General features: G+C 36.3%; 2 long non-coding RNA genes across 2 annotated transcripts; both read right to left on the reverse strand.

The window, feature by feature from the left end:
- Positions 1 to 1,468: 1,468 nt before the first annotated feature.
- LOC136155411 (uncharacterized) lies at positions 1,469 to 4,761 on the reverse strand. Its single transcript, XR_010660812.1, has 3 exons — positions 4,470 to 4,761; positions 3,549 to 3,690; positions 1,469 to 1,551 (listed from the first exon to the last, which is right to left on the reverse strand). It is a non-coding gene; the product is annotated as an uncharacterized lncRNA (long non-coding RNA).
- A 1,331-nt stretch (positions 4,762 to 6,092) lies between these two features.
- LOC136155409 (uncharacterized) lies at positions 6,093 to 10,095 on the reverse strand. The gene is made up of 3 exons (XR_010660810.1): positions 8,849 to 10,095; positions 7,151 to 7,333; positions 6,093 to 6,213 (listed from the first exon to the last, which is right to left on the reverse strand). It is a non-coding gene; the product is annotated as an uncharacterized lncRNA (long non-coding RNA).
- Positions 10,096 to 10,549: the final 454 nt, after the last annotated feature.

A 10,549-nucleotide genomic window follows, 5' to 3' on the forward strand; every position in this document is an offset into this window, starting at 1 on the left:
AAAGGTAATTAAAAGATTTTTTAAGGGGTATTAGTGATGATGATAAAAGCATCTCCTCACAGTACTGAAAAAATGTATACTCATTAAAATGGCCATATAAGTTTGCTAAAGAATAACTGATTAAAGCAATATCCTAAGGAGAAGAGAGGGAATGGAGCCAAGCACACAAAACAGGAAGAATACCATCCTACCCATTAAGTCTTAAGGAGAACCTGTGAATATTGCTCATTTTAAAGGCAGAGATAGGAAAATGAAAAAGAAGATGATGTCCTAAGAAGGAGGGTGTTACAGGCCATGGAAAGAGCTTGAAGAGAACAGTAAAATCTGGAATATATGCTGAGAACAGAACAAACTCCCACCAAAAAAAAAAAAAAACTGATAGAGCAGACTCAATCAAGACTGATAACCACATGAAATTGGTGATTTCAATCAGAACGGTCAGGCTATTTTCTTCAAACGCCTCAGCCACCTCATGGAGACAATAAAGACTGATCAGTTTATGTTCATAAAGTACTTAGAAAAAAAATGTGATGAAAGAATGACTGAATATAAATTGAAAAATATCAATTAATATTCATCTCATATGCATATTTGATATGTTCAACATCTCTCCATAAAGTAAGTTTTTTGGATGACATTACTACAATTCCTTTTAACTCCATCTATCCAAGTGATCTTCAAAGTACTTTATAAACTTAACACTTATACCAATACACAGGTTATATCTATACTGGTATGTGCAGATTTCTTTACTCCAAAAAAACGTAGTTATGTGCAGAATATGAAAAACGTGCTACCTGATTTAAACTTCAGTAAGCATATTAAGAAAGAAAGCCTATAATTACCCAAATCAGAATTTATCCAAGGCACAAAAAGAAAGTATAAAAGAACAAAGGTTGTTCAAAGTTTTCATGTAACCCCGAGTCTATTTACTCCCTTGCTTCTTTAGAAAACCATCTTATGGGGCACCAGTGCTTATAGAGAAAGTTTTCACGTAACCCCAAATCTGTTCACTCCCTTGCTTCTTTACAGAGCACCAGTGCTTTTAGAGAAAACATTCAACAAGCATGGCCACTCGGAAGAGTAACTTTCAAAGACATACTCAAAATGATAAAATCTACAGAAAGGGTAAAACAAGTTTTTAAAAAGACTATCATAAAGCATAATACACTTCAATAAAATATCTCTTGAGATGGAAACAGTTAATATGGTCATAATATTTGGGGAGATATATGACTCACCTTAAAAAAAAAACAAACTACTACTCACCTCAATGCATAGTGCAGGGAATGAACTGAAGGCTCTGAAGCCATCTAAGCCATTCCATCTATTAATTCTATTAACGAATTTACTAAAAAGAAAAGCTGTATTAAAAACTCAGGTATCAGAAATATTAAACATAACCCAATTCTATTTACAGTCACAGCGCACTCACCTCAATCCCAACTAGATAAATAAAAAATCCTACCTGCTTGTTATAATCTCAGTCCACTTTCCATCACTGCTAACTTCTCTTGTAACTGGCACACTTCCTGTTGAAGTTCTTGAATTCTGAAACATATTTATAAGTAATTTCAATATATTTTTGATAAGAAATACAAAATTACAAAAGTGAAATTAGATGCCTTCTTTTAAAAACCCTGAACTTTTTGTTTCTCAGTGAGGTAGGAGGTGCTGGGCCAAAGGGTTCCCAGGCCACAGCACAGAGTACATTATCTTAGAGATTTAATTTTATAAGAACAGATACAAAACTGAGTGGTAAATAATCTGAAACTCAGAATCATTATGTCTCCTACTGCATTTTGAGTCTTAAGACAAATTCTTCTGGGTACTGTTGCCAATTCTTAGGTTCAGGGAACTAAGCATCAAATCTAAAACTCACAAAACTATTAAGTGAAATAAGGGACTAAATGTTTTCTGACCCCACATGACCCTGTATTTTCTAACAAATTATCTTGCAATCTTAGAGAGAAGAAAAATACTAAGAAATACCAATTTTCCAGGTACCTACAGCAAAAAAAAACCTACTCTTTCCTGGAACTTGTTAATTCCCAGAAAATCAAGATTTGTCTAAATCATCTGAATTGTATGAATGCCTAAATGTACTGTACTACATCAAACTTTGCCAAGCATTAACAAAACAGGACATAATCACTTTCATACTGGAAAAATGAAGCCTGAAGCCAGGTTTAATTTTGAGAGAGATTTTCCACAGGGTCGGCACAGCCCCACTGAACACTGCGTGTACCTGCTGCTAGTACTACCAGAGCCAACACCGCCCACTGACCTAGGAGCAGGAGCGCAGCACGCACGCAACCGCACCCACACACGCATGCGTGACTGAACACAGTGCATGTGCAAAGTAAAACAAGTGAGATAATCAAGAGACTGATGCTACCTACCATGGCTTGACAGAAAAGAAGAATGCTAAGGCAAAGAAAGAGACAGAAAAGATACACATGTTGTTGTTCAGTTACCAAGCTGTGTCCAACTCTGCGACCCCATGGACTGCAGCATCCCAGGCCTCACTGTTCCTCACCATCTCCCAGAATTTGCCCAAGTTCTTGTCCATTGAATCGAATACATATGGAGCCGTCTAAAACTCGGTAAATAATACTAACATATTGTCTAAGTCCTAATTTATAAGTACCAGAAAAACACAAAATATTTCATGGGTAAAGTCAAGTAAGTGTATAAATACAGGTACATAATATTGTGTGAGAATAACTGAGCTGAAGACCCTAATTAGTCCCCCAATCAATGTCCTTTTTTTAAATTGCTACAGACATTAATAATAAAGTAGAAAACTCTCTCATATTGTCTACATGATCTACAAGTAAAAAGCCGGCTGCACTAGCCATTCCCACTAGTGTGTTCTGCACCTAAACCGCGTCTGCAGCCGAGACCTGAGAGGCTGTCACTCGCGCTCTCCTGCTCCTCTGCACCTTCTAACATGTTCTTAATGGCATTCTGTGTATTTCCCCTTGTCTCACCTTCTTACCGGGTTGTAAGTTTCTCAAAAGTTGCATCTTTACAGCCCGAGAACACTTACATAGCCTTTTCCAAAGAGTTTATTGAAATTATAATTAAAATAGAATTTACACCTGATTCCAAGTTAAGGAAACACCAACATACAGAGCTAGAGAATCATGAAGCAAGACTTTCACAGCCAGTTACAAGTCTACTCATGCTACTGGCATTTGAGAAAAATCTCAACTAACAGAGAATCTGTGGAAGATTTACTTGGGTGATAAAGCTGAATGTCAAAGCAACTCTACTGAAATAGGCTCTAGGTGGCACTAAACTGTTTCAAAGCAAATATGGACAGAAACCTCAGATATATGATTTACTTGAAATCAAATTTCAAAACAAGTGAAAACCCTCAATATTCAGAATATATTCAGAAAGCATTTACTGGATGCTTATGCAAAGTTCTATGCTACACACCAGAGATAGGCTAGTTAAGAAGACAAAACCCTACCATCAAGAAACTTAGGGCTAACCAAGTGATGAGGTAACTAAAGCCAACAGAGGATTCTTTAATGCACCTGTCATCAGCCACGTGCAGGAGGTCTGCGATGTAAGGGCCATCCGGCTGAGGAACCGGATATGAACTGATTTCAGAGGGAGGGACCGGTTCATCAATCTGCATGCGCTGGCGCCTGAAAGCAATATTTCTTTTCTTGCCACCTAAAAAAAAAAGCAAATGTGTATTTCAAAAAACTGAAAACAAAACACTGTCTTAGAATTAAATAGTTCAGAAGGCTAGCCTTTTTGTTATAAACTATGTCTCTGGGTCTTATTACATAAGAGCCAGGTCAAATGTTTTCTCCCTTACATATAAATACCTACCTGATCTTTAACTGAACAACTCATTTCTGCAAACCTCAACAACACATGGTTAGAAAGCAACCTTTATTTTCTGCATGCTTGGTATATATGCCCAGATTTAATCTGTCCCTTCATGAGATGGGGACCAAACTCTGGCAAGATTAAAAGTTGAGTGTGCCTTGTGGTACATAACAGAGCCCAAGAAGTCATCGCCAGCAGAAAACTGTCAAATGAGAAGCTTCAAGGCAATGATAACTAAAATAAACATGTTTATTAAGCAAGGCCAAAGGAGAAGATAACTGAAACTTTAAGAATCAAAATCAGTATATAGCAGAATATGTATCCTGAATTAATGGGGAATTTTCTTAATTATCCTTAAAACCAGCAGGAGTAATTTCTTTTAATGGCTAGATATATCCCATGTTGGTCCAAACCACAAGGATAATTCAGCTTTTCCAGTACCTGGTCAAGATTAGACACGTACTTGAAAAACTAACTGAACCTCACAAAGAACAAACACAACCCATAACTCTGTCTTCCTCAGAATCCTAACAAGTTTTCTATACTCCTACCCTCTTGTTTTGAGGATGAAGAAATCAGGTCAAGAGTATTTAGGTGACCTGCTTGTAGTTACACACCTGAACATGCAAACCACTTTCTTCTTCCCTCATCTCCTGGTTTTCCTCCTCGGCTGGTCCTTCTCAGTTTCTCTCAGAGACCCTCTTCTTCCATCTGTGCCTTAAAAGACAATTTCCTAGGGTCTGTCTTTGGTTCTCCTCTCTTTCCAATCTACATAATCTCACTAGTAACTCCTACCACAGTCAAAGCTTCAGTTCTCAGGATATTCCAATGATTTCCAAATGTGACTCTCCATCTAGGACCATATTTCTGAGGACAGATCTACATATTCCACTGCATACTAGGAGTTTCAATGTGAATGTCCTGTGGATACAACATATTCAACGAACCCTTTGTAGACGGTGGACTTCTGTTCTGTTTTCCATATTCCCTATCTTAAGAAATAGTACCAGGACATCCTTGGTGGTCTTGTGGTTAACACTAGGGGCGCAGGTTTGATCCCTGGTTAAGGAACTAACATCCCACATGCCCCATGGTGCAGCCAAAAAAAAAAAAGAGAAAGAAATAGTATTAATATCCTCATTCATCCACTCATTCACTTCAAACAGAAATTTGGAAATTCCTCTACATCCCAAGTTTACTAAATTTATCCATCCCTAAATTTTAGAGATTACACCTCTAAATCACCCTTGATCTAGGCCCACTCTTTTCTCAGAAAATCTAATTATCCTCCTTTTTTAGTTTTCTTAATCTTTTAGTTTCTTCTGAGATGTTCCCCCACATTTCGGCATCTCTTCTGCCCTTGGCTCATGGTCCTCGCTCTCCCAGCTTATTTTCTGCCACGGATTCCTCCCTGATCCTGGCCTCCCAGTTTGCAATTCTTCAGTTCTTAGAGTCTCCTCTTCACTCAGCTCCAGGCACAGAGTAACATGATTAAGCCTGGACTGTGTTACCAGACAGAACTGAGCCAGCTTCCAGATCTTCAGCTCTCTTCTGAGGCAGCCTTCATTCTGACCAAATTACTGCTGGTCCTCGCCGTGTTCTTTAATCCCTCAGTCTCTACCAAGTCTCATAATTCAGCACCTCCCTTCCCCTCATTTACTTCCGTGACCTTAATCTCATGGTTCAGACACCTCCATGGTCTGGTTACTACTACTGGGGGTTCTTCCATCAACTTTGAGCCTGGACAACCACTAACGCTGCATATGCCCCATCATTTCTTTTTCCTTCTCTGATAACTACTGAGCATTACGCTAAGAAGACTAAAATAAACTAAGAAATAACAAAGTATATCATTTTCAAAGTCTTTAGAGTATGAATTATTTTTATAATTAATAATGATAATAATAATAATAGAAAAAAGAATTCAAATTAATAATGAAAGAAAACCCTAGGCACTGAGGATAGACTACTTACACCTAAGAAGTTTACTGTTATATAAGTTTCTAAGCACATGTATAGAATATAAGCTGGGTCTCCAGAAATCAATTTTAAAGGTTCTGTGACTATCCAAATACATTTTTTCAAATACTAAAGTCTAAAGCATGAATACCCAAAGTCCCATTTCAGTCAACAGTTTTAACATCTTTAAAAGATTAGATGTATATAATTTGTTTTGAGAGGGAACAGATTCACCTGGAGGTTGAACTACAGCTTGCAAACTCTTTTCTTGAAGCTGTTGAATTTTTCCATTCTTAGCTTTACTTTCTTTCTCCATAAGTTTGAGTTTATGAATATATTGATTATTTAGAAATTTCAGATCAGCTGTTTCATGTGCGCACTTTTTCAATGTGGTTTTCAACTCTTAAAAAGATTTAAAGAGCATTTTATACATCAAGAAGTTCTCCCATTTCATAAAACAAAATAATCACAATAATTTGAAAGGCTCCACCTGATTCTTATATGCTTTGTTAGAAGGTTGTAACTTTTCTACCACGATTAACAAAACTGCAAACAAGTCACTAAGCACAAAAAGGAATTATATTTTTCTTCTGTGATGAGACTAATATGAGCTTTTGATCCAGTAAATTGGAAATGAAGCTAAGGGATTATCAATTCATGCCAAGCATTAGCCAGGGCTTTCTACTAAATACAAGAAGATTTTATAATAAGTTAGCCACATAATTTACCCTTTGCCTAGTACCTCTGAAATCATTCTATCTTCCAGGTCAAAAACAGGGTATAAAAGAATCAGAACAATAGACACACAACTTTTTCTCAGAAACACAGAAGTTGTTACAAGGAAATTTTTCTTCAGTACCAGCATTTAATATTTTCTACAGCAACTTCTGGGCTTCCCAGATGCCACAGTTGGTAAAGAATCTGCCTGCCAATGCAGGAGACACAAGAGATGCGGGTTCAATCCCTGGGTTGGGAAGATCCCCTGGTGAAGTAAAAGGCAACCCACTCCAGTATTCTTGCCTGGAAAATTCCATGGACAGAGGAGATTGGTGGGTTACAGTTCACAGGTTCACAAAGAGTCAAACACAACTGAGCGCACACCACAACCATTACAGCAATTTTAATTCTAAAAATGTAATCCACATTCAGTGAAGATGAATATAGTTGTGGAATGCAAATTTATTTTTCTTGTGGAAATTCGTCAACACACCCTACAATATTTCAGGAACTATCAGTAGGAAGACTATCACATTTTCTAATCAATAGTTTCAAAGGTAGAGTAGGATTTCCCACATATAAAATGAAAAGGGCAAAAATTTCAAAAGTCACAAAAATTTACCTTTAATATGTTGACCTGATTGTTCTCTCAGTTTCATTAATTCCAGGTATAATTCATTATTTTCTTTACTCAACCTTGCATTTTCAAGTTTATAAGGTTCCAATACAAAATCAAAATTGGCACTCTCTTTTTCAGCTTTCACAGCAGATAATTTTGATTTCCGAAGACTTTCTGTTGTATGAACTAGATCACCAACATTAAAGAATGGAAAATGCAAATACAAGGAAACATTCTATTAACTTTTAATAACTAAAAGCAGACTTCTAAAAGGACTTAAATGTTAATACTAACATGCTATCAAATCGAAAATCAAACATACAAAAACAAACACTAGAGGTCTTTCAAGGTACTAAGAAGGTCTCAAAACTTTCCTGTCGTAATTAAGTTATAAAACATATACATATAGGCAGAACCATCTTTAAACCTGATCTCACTCACCCCCCATGTCTAATTAGTCACCTGATCCTGTGGAATCTGTGAATCTTACTTGGTCATTTAACATTTACTGAATGCCTGCTACATGTTAAGTGTCAGGGATGCAACAAACACGGATCAGTTACCTACCTCTAAGAACACAGATGAACAGAATATTCACTACATCAACATTTACTGGGCAGGGAACATGGTAAGGAACCCACTGACATGGAGCTTATATCCTACTAACAATTTGTCAAAAGTTACGGTACTATGTGATAAACTCAATAAATATTTCAGTGCCGACCTTGTGTTCAGCCTGTCCTAGGTATGGCGGTGAAACAGTCAGTCTCTAGTTTCTTGGAAGTCTGCATTCTAATGGGAAGGTAAAACAAATTTCCAACAACAATAACAGCTAAGGTAACGTGCAGTATATGTGACAGAGAGCTGCAGGCCATATAGCTAACTGAGCGTAAAGACAAAGCAGGAAGGAGAGGAGAAAGAGACTTTACAGGCAGACAGAACAGCACATGGAGAGACCAAGGGCGAGAGCGAACATGTTTTCAGGAGCTTAGGTGGTTGGTGCAGGGAAGATGAAGGGAATGTAAAATCACTGGGGAAAATGTGTGTCAGTTTCTTGGAAAGTTAAACATACTCCCACCCTATAATTCTGAATTGCTGACCTAGAACTAGATCATGAAGGATTCTGGAGGCCATACTAGAGACCACAAAGTATCTTTCATCCACTCTCTTCTTTTCATCATTATCACTTATAGTCCTACTGCAAAAACTTCCTAGACCATTTCTCTGCTCTAATTAGTCTCAAATCACAGTAATAAGATTCATGTGGAAAAGAATAAAAATCACAAAGAATCTTTCAGCTAAATTAACATGTTCACAGCTAAAGTCATGATCAACCACCTTAGATCGGCATTATAAATGCGTAGCAATTAGAGACCAGTGACTAACATAATATCATGTCAACTGCATTTCAATAAAATAAAAACCAGTGAATAAAGCAGCTACAGAACTCCTAACTAGATCAGAAAATCACATTAAAAACTGTATTTTACTCACAGACAAAACCCTCAGAAACATTTACTCTAAACAGTATAGACTGCACGGTGACCCTGGAGTTTTGCGACGTGGAGAAGAGAGAAGCTTCAGACGATTTAAGGACTTTAAAAGTCTACCCATTTCTGTACTAAAGCACAAAGCTCAACAAGAAACTAGATAAAGGGGATTCAGGGTCACACAAGTTTGCAGTAGTGTTCCCATCTTTACCTGAAAAGTTTCTCCACCAAAGGTAAACAGTCCACTGTCAAAGTCTGGCGGTATCCCAACGGATCCAATCTTTTCCTAATATTAAGATACTTTCTTTCTGCAGCTGTAGTCATCTTGTGTTCCAAACTAGGTTTATTCACTTCCAAAAATTAAAATCCTATAAGAAAAGAGTGAAACATCATTCTATTATCAGTTATTATTATTGTTTAATGTTTTAAAAAAGGATTCTTTTATTATGAAGCAATTATTTTTTTTTATTTCTTTTCAGGCAGACAGCTCTCTAGAATATTTAGATTTATTTAAATCCAATGCTAAAGATATCCATGTTGCTGCATTAAAATAAATATCCCCTCATAAACTTAATACACAGAAGTTAAAACAATAAAACCTCTAGACAAAAGAAAGAAGAATATTTTTTCAAACCTGAGACAGGCAGAGAATACTTAGAGAAGCCTCTTTTAAGTTTTTCTTTTAAATATAAAAGAGAAACTTGATAAATTGGATTTCTTCAAATTAAAAATGTCTGCTTATCAAAATATATCCTTTTATTTGACAAAACAAAAACTTAGAAGAGTAGGAGAAACATATGCATAATATCTAACAAAGGATTTGTATACAAAATACAGAAAGAACCCTTACAATTCAATAATAAAGATAACCCAATAAGAAATGCAAGGCTAAGATTTGCAAAAGATATTTAAATGAGAATAATCATATGAAAAGATGCTTAACACCACTAGACATCAGAGAAATACAAATTAAAACCACAATGAAATATAATTTTGTTCATACTAGAATGGCTAAAATTGAAGGTACAATACTAAATGTCTTCAAGGACTTGGAGTAACAGGAATTTTCATATTGCTACCGGAGTGTGAAATCACTGTGGAAAAAGTTTGTGGGAGGGAGGCTCAAGAGGGACAGGATATATAAGTCCTCATAACTGAGTCACGCTGTAGTACAGCAAAGCCAACACAACTCGTAAAGCAATTATCCCCCAATTAAAAATAAATTAAAAAGTGTGGCAGTTTCTCATAAATTTAAACATACTTCTAGCCTATGACTGTGTAATTCTACTCCAAGGTACTTACTCAAGAACATGAAAATAAACATCTATAAAGAGACTCTACAAGAATATTTGAAGCATCTTTATTCATGATAGCTTCAAACTGGAAACAACCTATACAGAAGAAGGATAAGGACACTATACTTAAACAATGTAATATCACTCAAGAATAAAACAGAACTGGTACCTGTCAACAGTATGGATGAATTTAAAAACATCTGAGCAATAGAAGCCATGATTATATGAAGTTCAAAACAGGCAAAATTAAACCATGTACATAGAAATCATAACAGCTGTCACCTAGGGTGATGGGGGTAGTTGGAGCCTGACTGGAAGGGCATGAGAGAGTTTTCTCAGGTAATGAAAATATTGTGGCAATGGGGACAGACATCACACCAATGTATACATTTATCAAAGCTTTTCAAATAGCATATGTAAAGTTTACTGAGATTAAAAAAGAAAGACCCCAACATGTAAGTAACTCTGGACATCTTTTTATCCTTGTCTTTTTAAATATCTATGAATATATCATCTATCAAACTGCCCTAAAATGGAGTTATCCAAAGATCACTTCTTTAAAAAAAACATGCTCTCTTTTCTAACCTTTGCCAGGTAAATGTGGTCCTAGTACTCAA

Source organism: Muntiacus reevesi, unplaced genomic scaffold (assembly GCF_963930625.1).
Source record: "Muntiacus reevesi unplaced genomic scaffold, mMunRee1.1 SCAFFOLD_31, whole genome shotgun sequence".
Taxonomy (NCBI): Eukaryota; Metazoa; Chordata; class Mammalia; order Artiodactyla; family Cervidae; genus Muntiacus; species Muntiacus reevesi.